Raw genomic sequence first — 23,191 nt, 5'->3', positions numbered from 1 at the left:
CGCAAGTCTTGAAATTCTTGCTGACGCTCTGCAAGTCTCCCAATTACTTTTTACGTTTGCTATACCCGTTTTGTAAGGGGGTGCTTACTGAGGTCCTCTTGGAAGACTTGCGTGGTCAAGCCACCTTGCGCCAATTCAGAGAGTGTATTATTAAACGCAAGTAGTATCCGAGCGTTCGTCAGCATCTGAAAACTCAGTATTACTGGAGGGTCCAAGGCCTGACTGAAACATTTGCTCAGTACGTGGAGCGGGTGTAGATTGCTGTGCATGCCCTGAATATGGTGGTGGGGGAGCGACTGACTGTTTTGGTAATCGTCCAAGGAATGAAACCTGAGGACCGGTCACGCACTCAGTTTGTCCAAGAACCGGCATCTTGTACAGATTTAACTGACCTCATCAACTCTATCCAGGCATTTAGTTTTTCTGATCAATATCGTCAGGAAACAACTGCAAGTTCCGATAACACAAGGATCGCGGAATATCCTGAGACGTGTCATTCCTTATCACCACCTCAACGTAAATGTTACAGGTGTGGATCACTCGAGCACTTAATTCACGATTGTCATGCAGAGCGAATCCATCATTCCAACAAATGACGCCAGGAGAGAGAGAGAGAGAGGGGTGTGGATTTACAGGGCGCATTCCTAAGGGGTGTTCCCATGTCAAACTAATCGCGAAGTCTTGGCTCCCACGTCTCTGTGCTTTTCTTAATCATGAACCGGCCTGTGAATTGTTCAATACTTGGAGTGCTGTTTCCTTACTTGATTACTCTTGGTATTTAGAGTTTCGCGGCATATGCAAGTTTCCATCCTTGTCTCCCGCCGTGCAGGGATGTCGTACTGTCAATGGGGATAAGTTGCCTCTGGTGGTGGAGTTATGAGGGAGTATTGCTGTAGGCGGTTTTTCGTGGCCTATCCTGCTTTTCGTTGCTAAAAAATTGTCTGATAACCTGCTTGTAGGATGTGATTTTGTCCAAACGGTGGGCTTGATGCTTGATCTTGGTGGTAATACCTTCAGTTTTCGGTTTTGTCCCCACGAGAAATTCGCGTTTTGTTCTTGTAAGGAATCCCTCGGGTTGAACCCTGTTAATAATATTATCTCCGAATTCGATGTCGATCACTAGTCTGCTTCACAGCGGGTAGTTTGCTCCAATTGTTGGAGCACTATCCCCAGGTTCTTACTAATCGTTTGGGGGTTACTGACAGAAGCAACTATAAAATTTGGCTGGTTGACGATATCCCGGAACGCCAAGCTCCTTATCGGTTATCACCTCCCAAAATGCGTGTTTTACGAAACAAAATTCAGGAGATATTAGCGAATGATGTAAGAAAGAGTATATCAACGTCCAAGATACGTTCATGTCCACCAAGAGCAGAACCATGACACAGTCGTTTAACACAACACAACACACTTAACAGAGGTACATAACGATGACAACAACCTAGTCACGGTAGCACATCCGGACGCACCGAAAAAACATAAACTCAGATTAAATCTTCCCTCGGCAGATGATAGGTTACCGTATAATGGAACAACAGTTCCAGAGAAATACGAATGTGACACATTAAAATGTAAACCATACGTGCAAACTGTACCTTTAGCCTACGGTGGCAATAAGCACGAAAAGACAACTCAGCCGCAAGAAACAGTTATCAATGAGAAACAAACGCGAACAGAAAACTTCAAACAACAAACAGTGACCACACAACGTATGGATACTAAAGACAACATAAATACAAAAAAGCTCACACTGTAAAGTCACAGCAATCTGCAGCTGATGAGAAATCATATCACCCAAAACCGGAAACTGCATCAAGAGATAAACACCACGACCCAGTACATCAAAAAGAATTACAAAACCATGAAGTAAGAAACCAACTAGACTACAACGCCATTGAAGAGAACTTGCGCATAATTCAACTGGAAAAGAAAGGAGTTTTTCAAACTGCACTAAGACTGACATCAAGACTGAATTACCCATTGGGTGACACTGTATGCTAGCCCACGACTGAACAAACAGACAGAATGATTCTACGAACTGAATACCTGCCAACAGGTAAACTCGAACTCTATAATCTTTTACGTAAATAACGTGAACGAAGAAATGAAGACCTTAACCTTGACAATTTGTACAAGGACCCGGTAAGGGCGCATGGACGCGTGTACCTCTATTACACCCAGAGCGGACCGAAGTCCGTTGTATTTAGTAAATTTCCATACCGATAGTCTTGCAGCTAAACTGCATGGGTAGCACGACGGTTGCCGCAGAGCATGGTAGGCTCGTGAACGAGATATGCGCAGACACATTGTGCCTACAAGAACAGTACACAAGAGATGGAAGAATTACAGGCGTTCCGAGGTAGTATATGTAAATCAAAGGCAGAAGCAAAGCCTGCGCCGCAGTCATTGTAGTAAACAATAACATTACAGTAACACACATAATCCAATTATGAACACAACATACGGTCACAGTCGAAATAACTTCAGGCAGGGGAACATAGATCGTATCGTTCATCTACGCCCTGGACTCATATGATATAGAAGTTTTTGCTGAAGTAATAAAAGAAACTGCTCGATTTGCAACTCGCAGACAAAAATGCTGGGTCAACCGTCTGGCACTCTGACAGAACGAAGGCCAGAGAACAGACAATAGTCGACGTATTCTTTTCGTTTTAAACAAACCAGGCAAGCCGCCAACTAACCAGGGAAATAGTGGAGTAGGCAGCAGCGTATTCATTTCTTCGGCAAACAGTGCATCATTAATACAGGTAGCGAAATGGCATGTGCTCGATAAGAGAATACTCAGTGATCGTAACACAATAATTATATACACTAAAACAAACACAGACACAGACACATTACAACACCCAATGTTGTTGCTACGCAAAGAGCCGGCCGAAGTGGCCGAGTGGTTCTAGGCGCTACAGTCTGGAACCGCGCGACCGCTACGGTCGCAGGTTAGAATCCGGCCTTGGGCATGGATGTGTGTGATGTCCTTAGGTTAGTTAGCTTTAAGTAGTTCTAAGTTCTAGGGGACTATTGACCTCAGCTGTTGAGTCCCATAGTGCTCAGAGCCATTTGAACCATTTGAACTTGCTGAATGATGCTCTACTAGAAGAACGAATGCCGAACATATGGAAGACAGCAAATCCAATTATAGTCAAGAAAGCTGAGGACAAAGGCCCGACTGACCCTAAGACATACAAACCAATACGCCTCATTAAGGTTCTGGGGAAGGTACGGGAGAGACTGTTGTGTGACAGACTTCACTCGCACAGGCAGCTCTTCGGCCTTAGCCGAAATCATTTTGTTTTTCAACCACATAAATCCGTCTACGACGCACTAAATATATAGAAATGACACAGACCATAGACGACAATTACACAGCAGCAGTCCTAACTGACATAGGTGGTGCTTTCGACAACCTTTGGTGGCCAGCGCTGTTCGCAACTTAGAGAGATGAATGTTCCACTTGCTCTGTACAACAGCCTTAGAGATTACTGTAAAAACAGGATAGTGGAATGGAAAAAGGTTTGTCCGCAAGGATCCATATGTGACCTGATCTTCTGGGACATAGCCAAAGAACCACTACTGAATACACTAGAAGACAACGACATGGCATACGGGGCGGTTGCATACATTGATGACCTAATGGTATTGGTATCTGCAAACTCCCGGTCCCAATTAGAGAGTAAAGCCACGCGGCTCCTCGGGTTCATCGGTGAATGATGCACGAACAGCAAACTCACAAATTCGACAAACAAAACTGTTTATCTACTTCTAAAAGGCACACTGAAAAGAAATCCAATTATGAAGTTAAACAACGTATCTTAAGAAGGAAAGCTATGACAAGGTATCTTGGCATTTATATTGACGAGCATTTACACTTTCACGAACATGGCAAACTGACAATTAACAAAGCGACGAAACTTATGCATAAACTTGCAAGACTGAACGCTATAAGATACATGCTACCCCTTCAGACAATGCTTCAGACAGTGAAGACATATTACACAGAACTCTTTGAGTCAGTAACTTGTGATGAAGCTAATGCTCCGGAACATCGATTATGCTTAGCTACGCATAAAACCATTGTGTGGGGTGGTCAGAGGAGTGTCCTACTCAGAATCTTAGGGGCACTCGACACGATCTTGACTGAGGCATTCTGCGTGGTACTGGAAGTTTTCCCTATAGATATTATAATTCGCCACAGAGCAACTGTCTACTGGCTGAAGAGGGGATGATGCACAAAATAAGAGAAATAACTGGACAAGACATAACCGAGAAACTGAACGTAAACAAATGGAGAATTGATACATGGTAGACGGAATATGACACAACTGATAAATGAAGACGACTATACCCTTTCTTCCCCAGTACACGAGAGCCCCCAGTATACGAGAACGGATGAACTTGAAATACATAAATCCAACAAGCGGCATGGTGTACTTTCTCACAGGCAATGGCTCTTCATCGGACAGATCAGAAGTACATAGTAAAGGCCACAGACACAAGCACAGATACGGAATTGGATGCTATATCACACACAGGAAGTCAAGACTTGGTAACCGTACAAAAATAGCAAAAGTACGCGAAGGTTCTACAACACTCAGTTGAATCAATCGGAAAATGTTACTTTCTATGTGGCTGTATTTTATATCATTTAGTAGCATGTAATACTACCTGAAGATCTGACATTTCTTCTTCTTTCGCTGTGTCAGGTGTGACTGTCTCGAAGTTTTTCCGATCCCTAGCACCTGATGCAGCGGACTATGACATTTTAAATCAACTCGCAATCTCCACTGTTACCTTAATTTTGGAAACACATTATAACAAAACTAATCAATACATTAAAGTAAGTATAATCACTGTGAAGACTACATATGTAACAGATGTAACCATAGGCGCAGAAGGTATAAAGGGAAGAACTGTTACATCATATCTAAGCCAATTGCCATCTCTTGCTAATTCCATTAAATACACTTTTAATTTCAATTTTACAACCTATTATGCATCTTTTATTTATTATCACTATCTAAGCTATCAACAAGTTTAAACAAAATTGTGTATATGTATTTGTACTTACATATATATGTGTTATTACTTTCATTTTATCCTTTTGAAAAATTTCAAACAAAATTATGTATTAGTAATAAAACTACTTGTGTGATATAAGGCCTACAGTACAGAGGTCGGCGGCTACACCATCCGACTACTGTTTGCTGCCTACACACCGCCTGAGGTCCAGGTGGTAAAGTATTTGTAGCACCAGCATAATAGAGATCCGTAATTATTATCTGACGCCCTCTGCAGCATATGCTATAGTTTTGGCGCTACGGTACGCACGATGTTGCATGTGACTTTTACACAGAGTTGCCATTTTCGATCTGCATTGTCGCATGTTTGGGTTTTATCATTAACGCATTTTACTGACCCATTCATAATAGATTACCACATTCAGTATTTCAGAGTAGGTGACCCTTTCAAAACCTACCAACTACATATTCTCAGCAACATTATTTTAAGCCCTTATTATGTTAAAGCATTGTTCTGTAAATCGTATATTTACATGTTTATTCGATAAAATAAATTTATTTGTGATGCTTTGTGACCCTAAATAACGAAAAGTATGAGGTCATCCACATGAGTGCTAAAAGGAACTCGTTAAACTTCGGTTACACTATCAATCAGTCTAACATAAAAGCGGTAAATTCAACTAAATACCTGGGTATGAAAATTACGAACAACTTAAATTGGAAGGAACTCATAGAAAATGTTGTGGGGAAGGCTAACCAAAGACTGCGTTTCATTGGCGTGATATCGTTAAAAGAAGGGCGTTTTTCGTTGCGACGGAATCTTCTCACGAAATTACAATCGCCAACTTTCTCCTCCGAATGCGAAAATATTTTGTTGACACCGACGTACATAGGGATGAACGATCACCACGATAAAATAAGGGAAATCAGAGATCGTGCGGGAAGATACAGGTGTTCATTCTTTCTGCGCGCTAAACGAGATTGGAATAATAGAGAATTGCGAAGATGGTTCGATGAATCCTCTGTCATGCATTTCAATGTGATTTGCAGAGTATCCATATAGATGTAGATGTAGATGCTTAATTTCCTTATCACTTAGTAGTCAAATGATGAATTACATTTCCTGCACATTTTTATAACTATTGAGCATAGGGACTATTACTGCAAGTGGGCAACCATTTTACCACACATCTACAGTGTCATTTCATTTCTCTTTGGATTCATTTTTCCATTGTGCATGAGTGAAGGTGGTAGTTTAAGGGGGCGGGTGGAGTGTATGAGCAGTTCTCATGCAAATGAAGTTGAGTCCAAGTGTTACACATGCATCTCTGCCCCGGCACCTCGCAAACCTGCAAGGTCATCATCGGCGATGGACCTTCCAATGATTAAACAACCAACAATTCAGTTTGGTTCAGATAATGTTAGTGGGCAAGTTAGTCCAAAATCGGAAGTTGGTAGTTTTGTTAGGGACGTCATTAATGGAGTTAATATTCCGAAATCAGGTGAAGGAGCTGTAATTGTGATTGATTCAATGGCATGGTTAAAGAAAGTTCTGTCACATTTGAGCTCTGATATGCGGGTACTGCAGTCTATTTTAGGGGCACTGAGTACTTCAATGGAACAGGGAAATTCTGATCTGAATTCAGATATTGAAAGTGTAGAAGCTGAGGTTTAAAAATATTAAATCAGCTATTGGAAGGGTTACCGATACAAAATTAGACGTTATAAGGGCGGACATGGGCAAAATTTCCGAGGACGTTTGCCTGGTTAACACCAGAGTCCATACAGCAGAAAAAGACTTCGTGCAAAAGGAAAGGATACAGGACGAACTGGGTAGAAATGTCAAGAACTGTATGCTAAAGCAAAATACGCTTGAGTATGTGACTAAAAAACCGGTTAACAATTTGTCCGTTAGAGTAGCAGAATGTCTAAAGAAGGTGCTTAAAAGTAGAGACCATTTAACTTCAAGATTAAATGAAGTCTCTGTACAGCGTAAGCGGCAGATGAAAGATATATGGGCAGAATTAAATGAAATTGCAGCTAATAAGGATACTATTGTTACAGGTGTTCCATGGGGTATCTCAGGAACGAGAAAATGTTTTCCGAAGAACGCAAAATACCATTCTGTTAATAAAATTGCTGCATGTAGAGATGGTTTTGTGCGAGGAATCCCGGAAGAGGGTAAAATTAAGTTTAATGGAAGACATCTCTAGGGAAATGCACAATGATGGCAAATTTACCACCTATGAAGTGTTTCGTAGTTGTTTGCTGAAGAACTGGTGGAGTGAAGCGAAACATACACGACTTTAGAATGCATTCCTAAGTGGACCAAGTCTCGGATACGGATGTGGCACGAAGCAGGATTTTTGTATGCGTGAACTTGGTAAGTTGATGCATATAAATCGACCACAGCGGGTATTAACAGAGACCCCTATCCTCAAAAAAAAGGTCTCCGGAATTTTTTATACCATATCTTGTTCACAGTCCGACAAAGTCCGTCTACCAGTTTTTATATATTCTTGAGAAACGTCTACAGGCGTTGAAATTGAAGCCACATGGTGGGATCAGCAGACAGGGAAAAGGACACAGTATTATAAAAATGCTACGCGTGAACAAATTTTGGTAAAGGAGCCAAAAATGTAGGACATGGAGGTTGTAAGAGTTGTTGGACAAAGTTTGTATCACCCCACCCGGAACTGTTGCCAAATTGATTCAAGATGGTGGCCACAGATGGGGCAACGTCCCAGTGATGTCATGGCAGCAAGTTCAGATTTTGGTGGGAAAACAGGTCAGTTGGGTTACCTCCACTAAAATAACTCCACTGCTCGTTCAACCCCCTACCCCTCTCACCCCTCTCCTTCCGCTTCCACCACTCACCTCTCTCATTTGTAAAATTGGTGGGAAAAGGACTCAGTCTGTACTGTGCTGCTGGAAAAGACATGTTTCAGTCTTTATTTTGTATGCATTGTGATATATTGTTTATTTTAACAATTTGAGTTGTGAGAGACAGTAGCTCCATTCAGTTTATTCACCTTCAGGCCCAGAGACCAACTGACGTAGTTCACAACATCAACACCAGAGTGCGTTGCTGGCCCTCCCCCCTCGCCTCCTGTGACATAATGCAGGATGGCGGTCTGGATAAAAAATGGCAGGAAATTGTCTCATACTGTATCTATCTGCTGGACTGGGAGGATGGAAGTAATTGTTTACTGCGTGCTAGAATTCAGTGGATGAGACATATGGGCTGCAGAAGGAGGAGTTTAATGGGCATATTAGCTGTGATCATGCTGCTGAGGATTGTGTCCATAGCCACCTGATCGATGTTTGTAAAGCAGTGATATTTTTTGAAGTCGTGGAGAAGATGTAAACACTTCATGAAATAATGGAGACACAGCAGGAAGGGGTTAAGTTACAAGTTGCAACTCATGCTGATAATTGCATCTGCTGTAACTGTAGATCCTTTGATAAAAGTCCAATTAGTCTTCCAAAGCACAAAAGGCAAAACGTTCACCTATTCTGGAGCAAGCATCCATTTTTACAATTAAGGAAATTTTGGTGATGAGCATGGATGAATGTAATAAGTGTACTACATGTAAGCACACAGCTCAGAACTGTGTACATAGCCTCCTACACAATGAGTGGAAAGAAAAATTAATGGATGAGCGAATGGTGAATACTTTTCGACAAATAATGGCAATGCAGCGACATGGCATGAAGATGCATTTCGAAAGTCACGCAGATACATGCTTGTGTGGGAACTGCCTCCCTTTTTTGAAACTGTCTAAAACTCCACATCAGCTTCGTCCTTTTCCACAATGAGCCATAGGTGTTCACCTTGAGGTTTGGATATCAGCTGGCCTAGTTCACACCATCTCCACCAGATGGTACTGTCAGCTCTTCCCCTCTCCCCTTTCATGATGTAATCGAAGATGGTGGTCTAGAAAAAAGGGCAGGAACGACTAGGAACACTGAATCCAGTCCCACGTGATAGGCTTCAGCTAATAGGATGACAGTATCTTGTGATGTCACCAGGGAGGAGATACAGCAGTCTCAGCAGCTCCATGACCACATTTTCACTCATTCAGCCAGTTTCAGCAGCAACATCAGCAGAAGAAGAACGATGAAACGTCAGCAGCAGCAGTCGAGATCCAGCACAGCCCTGCAGAACAGCAAGAAACAGAAAAGTAAGTATTCCATATCACAACTTTAGTTCGTATTATTATTACAGGTTGTTTTCGTGTCTTAGTATGTATATAATGCTTCCTCCCCTTTGTTCAATAGTAGCCTTTGACATGTCGAAGCCAGGAGTTGCGAGCACCAGCATGTCAACCTCTTCCGTGTCCAGACCCATAGCAACCTCAGCCGCCATCTTGTCGAGACCTGCACTGACCTCTGGACATGTGGCAGCAACGACCTCCAGCATGTTCGAACTTGTAGTGACAATGTGGGATCCTGGAGCACACATAGAGCACTTGCTGGGGCAAGACAGTGAGCTGTTATTGTCTATCCCAGCCATCGATTAGCGCGATCAGGGCACCCAGCCTTTTCCTAATGCTTTGGATGGTGCTGGTGGTTCTAAACAACAGCAAGACGGAGGTCGGCACTGGTAACTGACATATGACCTATCGCATCAGAAAATCTCTGTGGTAATACAGGGACAGAGGGGAGATGCTGTGTATAAGAAACTTCCACACCTAGTCCACCTGCTGGTTCTGGACATGGAGTTGTTATTGTCTGTCACGTTCATCGATTTGTGGGATAAGGATGGGTGGTCTGCTCCCAATGCCTCAAATGCTGCTGCTGGTCCTAAACAAAAGCAAGATGGAAGACAGTGCTGGTCACCGACATATGACCCATCACAGCAGAACATTCCTGTGCTAGCACAGAGACGGAGTGCAGATTCTGTGGATGAGAAGGTATCAAGCATGCCGACACATTTCAGATCTACATACAATGTAAGTCCTTGTGTAACGAAATTTGTAAATGTCAGTATAGAAGCACATAATGCCTGGGGCTTGCATGTAAGGATAGAAACTGAAAATGCATCGAAGCGTGTTAAAGTGTCTATTCCTGAGTTACACTTGGACGAAATACGTCGTGCATAGCTAAAAGGTATCAGATAGATTATATAATGGTAAGACAGAGATTTAGGAACCAGGTTTTAAATTGTAGGACATTTCCAGGGGGAGATGTGGACTCTGACCACAATCTATTGGTTATGACCTGTAGATTAAAACTGAAGAAACTGCAAAAAGGTGGGAATTTAAGGAGATGGGACCTGGATAATCTGAAAGAACCAGAGGTTGTACAGAGTTTCAGGGAGAGCATAAGGGAACAATTGACAGGAATGGGGGAAAGAAATACAGTAGAAGAAGAATGGGTAGCTTTGAGGGATGAAGTAGTGAAGGCAGCAGAGGATCAAGTAGGTAAAAAGACGAGGGCTAGTAGAAATCCTTGGGTAACAGAAGATATACTGAATTTAATTGATGAAAGGAGAAAATATAAAAATGCAGTAAATGAAGCAGGCAAAAAGGAATACAAACGTCTCAAAAATGAGATCGACAGGAAGTGCAAAGTGGCTAAGCAGGCATGGCTAGAGGACAAATGTAAGGATATAGAGGCTTATCTCACTAGGGGTAAGATAGATACTGCCTATAGGAAAATTAAAGAGACATTTGAAGATAAGAGAACCACTTGTATGAATATCAAGAGCTCAGATGGAAACCCAGTTCTAAGCAAAGAAGGGAAAGCAGAAAGGTGGAAGGAGTATATAGAGGGTCTATACAAGGGCGATGTACTTGAAGACAATATTATGGAAATGGAAGAGGATGTAGATGAAGATGAAATGGGAGATACGATACTGCGTGAAGAGTTTGACAGAGCACTGAAAGACCTGAGTCGAAACAAGGCCCCGGGAGTAGACAACATTCCATTGGAACTACTGTCGGCCTTGGGAGAGCCAGTCATGACAAAACTCTACCATCTGGTGAGCAAGATGTATGAAACAGCCGAAATACCCTCAGACTTCAAGAAGAATTTAATAATTCCAATCCCAAAGAAAGCAGGTGTTGACAGATGTGAAAATTACCGAACAATCAGTTTAATAAGCCACAGCTGCAAAATACTAACACGAATTCTTTACAGACGAATGGAAAAACTAGTAAAAGCCGACCTCGGGGAAGATCAGTTTGGATTCCGTAGAAATACTGGAACACGTGAGGCAATACTGACCTTACGACATATCTTAGAAGAAAGATTAAGGACAGGCAAACCTACGTTTCTAGCATTTGTAGACTTGGAGAAAGCTTTTGACAATGTTGACTGGAATACTCTCTTTCAAATTCTAAAGGTGGCAGGGGTAAAATACAGGGAGCCAAAGGCTATTTACAATTTGTACAGAAACCAGATGGCAGTTATAAGAGTCGAGGGACATGAAAGGGAAGCAGTGGTTGGGAAGGGAGTAAGACAGGGTTGTAGCCTCTCCCCGATGTTATTCAATCTGTATATTGAGCAAGCAGTAAAGGAAACAAAAGAAAAATTCGGAGTAGGTATTAAAATCCATGGAGAAGAAATAAAAATTTGAGGTTCCCCGATGACATTGTAATTCTGTCAGAGACAGCAAAGGACTTGGAAGAGCAGTTGAACGGAATGGATGGTGTCTTGAAGGGAGGATATAAGATGAACATCAACAGAAACAAAACGTGGATAATGGAATGTAGTTTAATTGGTTGGTTGGTTGTTTTGGGGAAGGAGACCAGACAGCGTGGTCATCGGTCTCATCGGATTAGGGAAGGATGGGGAGGGAAGTCGGCCGTGCCCTTTCAGGGGAACCATCCCGGCATTTGCCTGGAGTGATTTAGGGAAATCACGGAAAACCTAAATCAGGATGGCCGGATGCGGGATTGAACCGTCGTCCTCCCGAATGCGAGTCCAGTGTCTAACCACTGCGCCACCTCGCTCGGTGTGTAGTTTAATTAAGTCGGGTGATGCTCAGGGAATTAGATTAGGAAATGAGATGCTTAAAGTAGTAGAGGAGTTTTGCTATTTTGGGAGCAAAATAACTGATGATGGTCGAAGTAGAGAGGATATAAAATGTAGACTGGCAATGGCAAGGAAAGCGTTTCTGAAGAAGAGAAATTTGTTACATCGAGTATAGATTTAAGTGTCTGGAAGCCATTTCTGAAAGTATTTGTATGGAGTGTAGCCTTGTATGGAAGTGAAACATGGACGGTAAATAGTTTGGACAAGAAGAGAATAGAAGCTTTCGAAATGTGGTGCTACAGAAGAATGCTGAAGATTAGATGGGTGGATCACATAACTAATGAGGAAGTATTGCATAGGATTGGGGAGAAGAGAAGTTTGTGGCACAACTTGACCAGAAGAAGGGATCGGTTGGTAAGACATGTTCTGAGGCATCAGGGGATTACCAATTTAGTATTGGAGAGCAGCGTTCAGGGTTAAAAAAATCGTAGGGGGAGACCAAGAGATGAATACACTTAGCAGATTCAGAAGGATGTAGGTTGCAGCAGGTACTGGGAGATGAAGAAGCTTGCAGAGGATAGAGTAGCATGGAGAGCTGCATCAAACCAGTCTCAGGACTGAAGACCACAACAACAACAGCTCTACGTCAATCAGCAGATGGCCACATAGTATTATCCAACTCGTACACCGCCCCTCCCTGTGGATATTTGGCTTACTGGTGTGACGCTATATATTACGTCACTATATGATCACTCTACACTATGTGTGAAATCCGGTGACAAGCGTGTTTATCTATGGCACGCCTCAGTGGTGAACTTATACAATATGGATACTGCACTACACCTTTATTGGAGGGATTCAGTCGTTAGCTGCCAAGCAGAGACTCTTCTCGCAATGGTGTTGTAAACTTTCTACGTGTCCATAGTGTACACGTTGGTGACTTAGAGCAGTATCTTTGCTTGCTCATGAATACAGAATCAAAAGAGAAACAGGTTAAACGTGTGTGTGAGAAGCCAGAGTATTGTGAGGTATCCATCGGCTTGAAGGAGCTAGGTGTGGAATTCATTGCATATCAAAAAGCTTTATCTGGGATATATTGCACAGATGCGAAGTGGATAAAGATAGAGTCTGATGATTTTTTGAAATACTGCATCCGATCTACAATCTTTAAATAACTTATATGCATATATAATCTCAGACTGTATTCGTGTTTCATTTCATATCATTTTCATCATAGTCCTAGCAATACACTTACTAAAATCCTTATTTTCAGTGCTGCGCCTATGATCACATAGCAGCAGATAATTGCCTGAAACACCTCCTCACCATTAGTTGCCAAAATGAATGATCTACACAGAGCATCCAACTACACTCACACACACACACACACATACACACACACACACACACACACACACACACATATATATATATATATATATATATATATATATATATATATATATATATGTGTGTGTGTGTGTGTGTGTGTGTGTGTGTGTGTGTGTGTGTGTGTGTGGCGAAATTCGCGCACTCGGATTTCGCTGTGGGACTAATCACATGCCAGCGATAAAAGTCTCTCACAAAATTTCGTCTGGTGAGTGCATCCGGCAGAAAAAGGACGTTAAGGAGTGGCAATCTGGCAACACTGTAACCACATGTACGGTCACAACCTGTGACAGCAAGGTGTTGACCGTGCTGTACAGTTGGTGCAGTGGACTGATTTCTGGAATAGCAGGCAGGAGGTCGAGCGCTTTATCCTGAGGAGGGGTACATTATTTTTATTTCCTGATTTCATTCTGGTATTTAATACTGCAATATACACCGTTTCTTAGGTCACATGTATCTTAAATTTACAACATTTTGTAACGCTGAACATAACAAGTACATGGTTAGACAAATAAAAAGTAAACAATTGGAAAAAGTTCCTCTCATGGCACAGAATCATTACAAAAACAACATCAAGATCGAAATGCTAAAGACGTTACCATAGTACAATAGCACGACATCTACTTGTCATTTATACTACATGGAATATGAGCGCTCAGATGTAGCACATTAGGAACCAGTGACGATGATAATGTCCATTATAATGACCGCTTGACCCTCACGACAGAATACGTTGTTCGCAGAACAACAGACGCTCAAAGCGACCTCACTGCGCGTCCAAACATTGCGCAACCCGCCAGATCAAACAGCTCTGGACCCTTCGCAGCAAAGTTGTGTCCACAGTAACAAGCGCAGCATGAACATGCGCTACCAATTCTTCCACATTGTTCGACGGAGTAGAGCACACGTGCTCCTTCAAGTGTGCCCACAGGAAGAAATCCTGGGGATTTAGGTCAGGTGAACGCGGTGACCATACAACTGGACCTCCACGTCCGAGCCATTTCCCTGAAAATATTCTCTCTAAATACTGTTGCACATTAATTCCAGAGTGAGAAGGTTCACCATCATGTTGGAACTATTTCCTCTGTCGAACACGTAGTGGAACATCTTCCAGCGCATCAGGCAGATAGTTTGAGAGGAATTCATGATACCTTCGTGCAGTCAATTGATCAGACAACATGTAGGGGCCCAAACACCTGTCACACAATATTCCGGCCCAGTTGTTGATACCAAAGTGAACTTGATATCCACGGTCGCGGGTGACGTGTGGATTAACCACACAGCAATGGTGGGCGTTGTGCATATTGAAGAGACCCTCACGAGTGAATGCTGCTGCATCCGACCATATTACGGTGTTCACGAAACTATCGTTGGCATCCTGTTGTTGTTGGAACCATTCACAGAATTACATCCGCTGATGGCGATCTGCAGGATGGAAATGTTGCTTGAAAGCATAATGATAGGTCCATGCTGCCTTGCTACGCTAGGTGTACTTTGCTGAGGTTCTTGGTGTACGACCTCCAGAATAGCTTTCTCAGTAGCTGGAGTACGGTGAGTCCGTGGACGACCTCTGTCACGTAGTAGTGGAACGAGGGAACATGACTTCCAAGATGCAGCTCCAGACGACGAAACACGTTTTCAGCTTGATTGCGCCGACGAGGATATCTAGCAGCATATTCAATAATGGCAACACCACCCCGGTTATCAGATCTACATCTACATCTACATGGTTACTCAGAAATTCACACTTAAGTGCCTGGCAGAGGGTTCATCGAACCATTTTCATACTACTTCTCTACCATTCCACTCTCGAATGGGGCTTAGGAAAAAGGAATTCCTAATTCTTAGGTATATAGTCGATTTGACAGCCCTTAGATTTGTGCGATTTATCGTATACCCAAAATTTATTGGATTTCTTTTAGTACCCATATGGATGACCGGGCACTTTTCTTTGTTTACATCCAATTGCCACTTTTCGCACCATACAGAAATTCGCTCTAGATTATTTTGTAATTGATATTAATCGTCTGATGATTTTACTATACGGAAAATTACAGCGTCATCTGCAAAAAATCTAAGGGGGCTTCTCAGATTACCAGCTAGATCATTTGCATAAATCAGGAACAGCAGAGGGCTTATGATACTACCTTGCGGAACGCTAGATACCACTTCTGTTCTAATCGATGATTTACTGTCTATCATTACGAACTGTGGCCTCTCTGAGAGGAAATCACGAATCCAGTCACACAACTGAGACGATACTCCATATGCACGCAATTTGATTAATAGTCGCTTGTGAGGAACGGTATCAAAAGCCTTCTGTAGATCTAGGAATATGGAATCGATCTGAGACCCCTTGTCGAAAGTACTCATTGCTTCATGGGAATAACAAGAACGATATTTTCTGAATCCGTGTTGGCTATGTATCAATAAGTCATTTTATTCAAGGTGATTCATAATGTTCGAGTACAGTATATGAGCCAAAATCCTACTGCAAATTGAGGTCAGTGATATGGGTCTGTAATTCAATGGGTTACTCCTATTTCCTTTCTTGAATATTGGTGTGACCTGTTCTAGTTTCCAGTCTTTAGGAACAGACCTTTCGTCGAGTGAGCGGTTGTATATTATTGCTAAGAAAGGCGTTATTATTTCTGCATACTCTGAAAGGATCTTAATTGGTATAACATTTGGATCGGAACACTTGCCTTTCTTAAATGATTTGTTTCGCAACACCTAAGATATCTACTTTTATGTCACTCATGCTAACAACTGTTCTGGTTTCGGGTTCTGGTATATTTACTTCGTCTTCTTTCGTGAAGGAATTACGGAAGACTGTATTTAGTAACTCCGCTTTAGTGTCACCATCATCGGTAACATTTACGTCGCTATCGTGCAGTGACGGTATTGACTCTTCCATTGTTGGAACTACTAAAAGCATCTCGTAGTGACGTCCGCACTAAATTTCGAGCTTCCGTGAAATTTAGCTAGTCTTGGGGATTTTGCCTTCTGCTGAATTTGGCATGCTCTTTTCGTTGCTTCTGAAACAGTGTTCTGACGAGTTTTGTGTAGCATGGTGGATCAGAACCGTCTCTTATTAACTTATGCGGTATGAATCTATCTATTGCTATCGATACTGTATCTTTGAATTAGAGCCATATCTGATCTACACATACATAATTAGCTTCGAAGGCATAGAGACTCTCTTGTAGGAAGGCATCAAGCGAATTTTTAATTGCTGTTTTAAATAGATATATTTTGCGTTTATTTTTAGTGGATTTGGTTGATATGGTTTAGAGCCTCGCTACAATGACGTTGTGTTCACTAATCCCTGCATCCGCCATGACGTTCTCTGTTAGATAAGGATTATTTGCTTCTAAGAAGTCAAGTGTGTTTTCGCAAGCATTTGCAATCCGTATGGGCTCATGAACAAACTGTTCAAAGTACTACTCAGAGATAGCATTTAGTACAATTTCGGAAGATGTTTTCTGTCCACCACAGGCTTTGAACATGTATTTTCGCCAATAAATCGAGGACTGAAGTATTCACCAATTATAACTATATGAATGGGGTACTTATTTGTAATGTGAGTCAAGTTTTCCTTGAACCGTTCAGCTATTATACGATCTGAGTCGGGGGGTCGGTAGAAGGAGCCAATTAATATTTAGGTACGGCTGTTGAGTGTAACCTCTACCCATTGTAATTCGCAGACTATCTATTTCAACTTCACTACAATATAAACTACTACCAACAGACACAAACATACCACCACCTACTTTATTTAATCTATTGTTTCTGAACACGGTTTGCGCCTTTGTAAAAATTTCAGCAGAATGTATCTCCAGCTTTAACCAGCTTTCTGTTCCTACAACAATTTCAGCTTCAGTGCTTTCTGTCAGCATTTGAAGGTCTGGTACTTTTCCAACACAGGCTCGATAATTTACAACTACTATACCCACTGTTGCTTGGTCGATTCTCGTCGTTTCTTTGCTCTGTACCCTTTGAAACTGGAGCCCTATTTGATCGTCCCCGAGACTGTCTAACTAAGGATCTGCCTTAACGAAGTGTAGTGGACCTGAACGAGACAAAAATAATAGTTAGTATTAATCTATGGGACCGTTGGAGGAGGGTACAAAGAAAACAGGTTTTGCATATAGTAGATGAAGTGATGCGAATAAATTCACGCCCATGACGTGACCTGACCTGACCTGACCAGTCTTCCATTTCTACGATTGTAGTATGTAAGTGCAAATGTTTTGTAGACGACCCACTGCAATCGCTGTTGACGATTAAGATGCCAGATACCGTACCATCTGGACTACATTTACCAAATAAAAATCATATGCCTCAACCCAGCATTGAACCATCGACCTTCTACATGCTAACTTAAAACTCTATCTACTGCACCAACTGTACAGCTATACAGATCAGTGCTGACAGAGGTTGTTACCATACATGTGGTTACAGTGTTGCCTGATTGCCACTGTTTAACGTCCTTTTTTGCCGGACGTACCCGCCGGACGAAATTTTTTGAAAAACACTTCTTTTTTCGCTGGAATATGAGGGTCGTGCTGGGAAGTTCGAGTGCGCACTTGGACCTATATACAGGGTGGTCCATTGATAGTGACCGGACAAAATATCTCACGAAATAAGCACCAAGCGAAAATACTACAAAGAACGAAACTCGTCTAGCTTGAGGGGGGAAACCAGATGGCGCTGCCATAGGTCAAACGGATATCAACTGCGTTTTTTTTAATGTGAACCCCCATTTTTAATTACATACTCGTGTAGTACGTAAAGAAACATGACTGTTTTAGTTGGATAACTTTTTTCACTTTCTACATCTACATCCATACTCCGCAAGCCACCTGACGGTGTGTGGCGGAGGGTACCCTGAGTACCTATATCGGTTCTCCCTTCTATTCCAGTCTCGTATTGTTCGTGGAAAGAAGGATTGTCGGTACGCTTCTGTGTGGGCTCTAATCTCTCTGATTTTATCCTCATGGTCTCTTCGCGAGATATACGTAGGAGGGAGCAATATACTGCTCGACTCTTCGGTGAAGGTATGTTTTCGAAACTTTAACAAAAGCCTGTACCGAGCTACTGAGCGTCTCTCCTGCAGAGTCTTCCACTGGAGTTTATCTATCATCTCCGTAACGATTTCGCGATTACTGAATGATCCTGTAACGAAGCGCGCTGCTCTCCGTTGGATCATCTCTATCTCTTCTATCAACCTCATCTGGTACGGATCCCACACCGCTGAGCAGTATTCAAGCACTGGGCGAACAAGCGTACTGTAACCTACTTCCTTTGTTTTCGGATTGCATTTCCTTAGGATTCTTCCAACGAATCTCAGTCTGTCATCTGCTTTACCGACGATCAACTTTATAAGATCATTCCATTTTAAATCACTCCTAATGCGTACTCCCAGATAATTTATGGTATTAACTGCTTCCAGTTGCTGACCTGCTATTTTGTAGCTAAATGATAAGGGATCTATCTTTCTATGTATTCGCAGCACATTACAGTTGTCTACATTGATATTCAATTGCCATTCCCTGCACCATGCGTCAATTCGCTGCAGATCCTCCTGCATTTCAGTACAATTTTCCATTGTTACAACCTCTCGATACACCACAGCATCATCTGCAAAAAGCTGCAGTGAACTTCCGATGTCATCCACCAGGTCATTTATGTATATTGTGAACAGCAACCGTCCAATGACACTCCCCTGTTGCACACCTGAAATCACTCTAACTTCAGAAGACTTCTCTCCATTGAGAATGGCATTCTGCGTTCTGTTATCTAGGAACTCCTCAATCCAATCACACAATTAGTCTGATAGTCTATATGCTCTTACTTTGTTCATTAAACGACTGTGGGAAACGGTATCGAACGCCTTGCGGAAGTCAAGAAACACGGCATCTACCTGTGAACCCGTGTCTATGGCCCTCTGAGTCTCGAGGACGAATAGCGCGAGCTGGGTTTCACACGACCGTCTTTTTCGAAACCCATGCTGATTCCTACAGAGTAGATTTCTAGTCTGCAGGAAAGTCATTATTGTTGAACATAATTCTACAACTGATCGACGTTAGAGATATAGGTCTATAGTTCTGCACATCTGTTCGACGTCCCTTCTGGAAAACGGCGATAACCTGTGCCCTTTTCGAATTCTTTGTGATAGATGGCGCTGTAATAGTCACAAACTCATAAGTACGTGGTATCACGTAACATTCCGCCAGTGTGTACGGTATTTGCTTCGTGATACATTACCCATGTTAAAATCGACCGTTACCAATTGCGGAAACATAGGGTAGCTACAGAAACATAGGGTAGTCGCACTGCTTTAGTACACGCTATGGTTTGCATAAGAACTCCCTGAGTCAAGACGCATCTTTTTCCCCTTCTCCTCATTCTTCTTCTTGGTTATAATTACCATATTGCGAAGTACTTACATCATGGTCTTACAGGTATTGTTCATTTGGGACAATGTATTGTGGCCTTCTTTTTGTCTTTTGTATGAGTACAAAGTTCAAGACCATTCGACACTGCCGCGCGGGGTAGCAGCGTGGTGCAGGGGGTCTTGTCACTGTCAGTGCGGTTTCCCCATCGGAGGGTCGAGTCCTCCCTCGGGCATGGGTGTGTGTGTTGTCCTTAGCGTAAGTTACTTTAAATTAGATTAAGTAGTGCATAAGCTTAGGGACCGATGACCTCAGTGGTTCCGTCCCATAAGACCTAACCACAAATTTAAATTTAAATTTGTTTCTTTCGACACTGTTGTTATTTTCACCTGACAGTGCTCCTATTAATGCTGACCTCAGATTTAAGCGCAGGTACTAACGCTTTTTTCACACTCCTTAAATTTATAATGAAGTATAGAGTCTAAGTACTTATCACGTCCACATTTTGACCCTTCTCCAAGTACCATGTCATCAGCACGATATGAGTTTGTTACGTTTTTGAGGGGAAAAAATATTTCCTCTGAAGCCGACGTCACAAGGACACTTTTGTTCGGTGGCCCTAGACTCTGAGGAATTCCGTCAGAATATTTGTTGTGGAAGGAATTTTCACCGCCAGTACCTGGACAGTAAGGAGGGAGCAGGAGGTGCCTTGAAGTTTCTCATCACCGTAATCCGAACCAGTGAATTGCAAATCTGTCGGCAGTGACACGTACAGTGAAGGATTATGACACTTTATATAGCGTTCTGCCCAACGGATGAGGGCGCTAGGCTACGTAATGTACTGTACAGGCGTTGCTTTCGCCCTCTTCATTCTCTCACTTCATACAAACGCGACACCACACTACACACACACATATCACCTACGTTCAAGAGATACACATAAAATTTACAATGAAATGAACACCCTTAGCTGCTTACAGGCGTTGACATACGTCAACGGGGACAGATGAAAATGTGTGCCCCGACCGGGACTCGAACCCGGGATCTCCTGCTTACATGGCAGACTCTCTATCCATGTGAGATACCGAGGACACAGAGCATAGCGCGACTGCATGGATTTATCTCTGGCACGCCTCCCGCAAAACTCACATTCTCAGCGTATTGTCCCGCACTACATTCGTTGTGCCCCCGCCCACTATACTCATTACTCGCGGCGCGTTGCCGATTCCCGTAAGAGTTCGGGAGCCTTAACTATATACATAGTTAAGGTTAGTTAACTATGTATATATATCAAGATGGTATCTGTTCTTTCGGACATGTCCGAAAGAACAGATACCATCTTGATAAATATATGTATGTAGTTAAGGCTCACCGACCACTTGACCATATTGTTCTCCTGTGCGAATGCACAAACAGAACCCGAACTCTTACGGGAATCAGCAACGCGCCGCGAGTAATGAGTATAATGGGCGGGGGCACTACGAATGTAGTGCGGAACAATACGTCGAGAATGGGAGTTTCGCGGGAGGCGTGCCAGAGACAAATCCCTGCATTCGCGCTATCCTCTGTGTCCTCGGTGGCTCGGATGGATAGAGCGTCTGCCATGTATGCAGGAGATCCCGGTCGGGGCACACATTGTCGTCTGTCCCCGTTGACGTATGTCAACGCCTGTAAGCAGCTAAGGGCGTTCATTTCATTGTAATTTCATTCTAACGAGCTGCATGGTCACTGATGGTATCTGTTCATTCGGACATGTTCGAAAGAACAGATACTATCTTGATATATATATATATGTATATAGATACACATAGGACACAACTCTCTGATGCCGCTGGAATGCCGTCAATGTGTGCGGCCGCTGAACCTACCCTCGCGACTCGCAGCCGAAAATGCCATGCGTTGCTTTGTCTTTCGAGAGCTTAGAGAGGCAGTTTATATAACAGGCGCATCTTTCACATTAATGCTTTGGTATTCGCTATGTGTTTACGAGGTGATTGGTGTCAATTGCTGCAACGTAGCGTAGTTTTCCCTGAGGAATATAGTATGCTCAATAAACCTATATGTTACAGCATCTCTCCTTCGTGCAATATTTAGAATTATTTAAAAAAATAACCTTAGTTAATCAAACGAACTTTGACCCCGGATGGATGAAGAGGACCAGATTTTCTTAACTTGCTAGAATCCGGGAACTTCTAAATAAATTAAGCCCCAATCCCTAAATTTAAGATTTTGGAAGGGTATTTCATTCAGAATAAAATGTTAACTTATAATTTGTCAATTCGAAAATAAAAACATCCGAGTGAAATGATGAAACTCCTAAAAGCCATATATAAAGTCGGTAAAATTCTCCACAGGCACCCGGATTTTAATTTCCGAAGCACACACGACCTGCCACTACTTTTTCGCTTCTCGCGTTCTCCATTTGTTTTATTTCTGGTTACTTGTCGGTGGAAAATGTGCCTTCCCGCAGAAGAGGTACTTTAGGGACTACGGGAACGCCCAGGGATTACGTATCAGAGATACTTCGCCCGACAACCCTATATACGCTCAAGTTGTGGAGTCAATAAAAGACAGGCAGTGCGCCGGGCAGCGGATTTCTAAGAAGATGGTTGATTGCACGCGGGCTCGCCACAGAGGCAATTAACCGGAGCCAGTTGAGTGGAGCGAAATTACGGCCGCTTCTCATATCTACCTGCCTCCTCTGTGTCGGCACATTCTCGTGCACGACTGCCGTCGCTATTGCTTTGTAGCCTGCAGGGTCAATTAAAAAGAGAGCGCTCCTCTGTCCCTCGTGATCGCTGCTACAACACTCATTTCGTCTCTGTTCTCAGTGAATGAAAAAGAGGAGACTGTTGATACGGAGATGTTGCCAGAAGAATACATGAAATATTGTTTCGCGAAAGAGGGATGGGAAAGCGTACCACCCTACACGCTGGTCTCTGGAGTAAGATGTTTTTGAATTGAATAAATTGGTGAGTAATTGTTCACTGATAGGTCTTATCGTCATGGGAAAGTCCAAAATTGCTTATTGCCTAGCGTAAATTTGTAACACGTTTTGGTCCAAGTAGAAATTCCTGTGAAGTGCCTATTATGTTACTTGGCTGTACCAAATACGTTATCATACAGTTGTCGATGCCCTAGCTATAGTTCAGTTGGTAAGTAAGATCGATATTCTAGAGACACTGATAGCTGCATATCACGAGAGCTAACATAGAGTAATCGAATACTATGTTTTATCACCGACCATGTGCTGTACCTTTTCCACAATTTCGTCAGTCTGTAACCACCTCGATAGCTCACTGATGCTGATACCCCCGCCCCTCATTTACTGTCCAGAACTTGCGAATAGTTAGGCACTACGCTGCTTGTAAGGAGAACCTGAGTTAT

Source organism: Schistocerca piceifrons, chromosome X (assembly GCF_021461385.2).
Source record: "Schistocerca piceifrons isolate TAMUIC-IGC-003096 chromosome X, iqSchPice1.1, whole genome shotgun sequence".
NCBI classification, from domain to species: domain Eukaryota; kingdom Metazoa; phylum Arthropoda; class Insecta; order Orthoptera; family Acrididae; genus Schistocerca; species Schistocerca piceifrons.
This window is presented reverse-complemented; position numbering follows the sequence as displayed.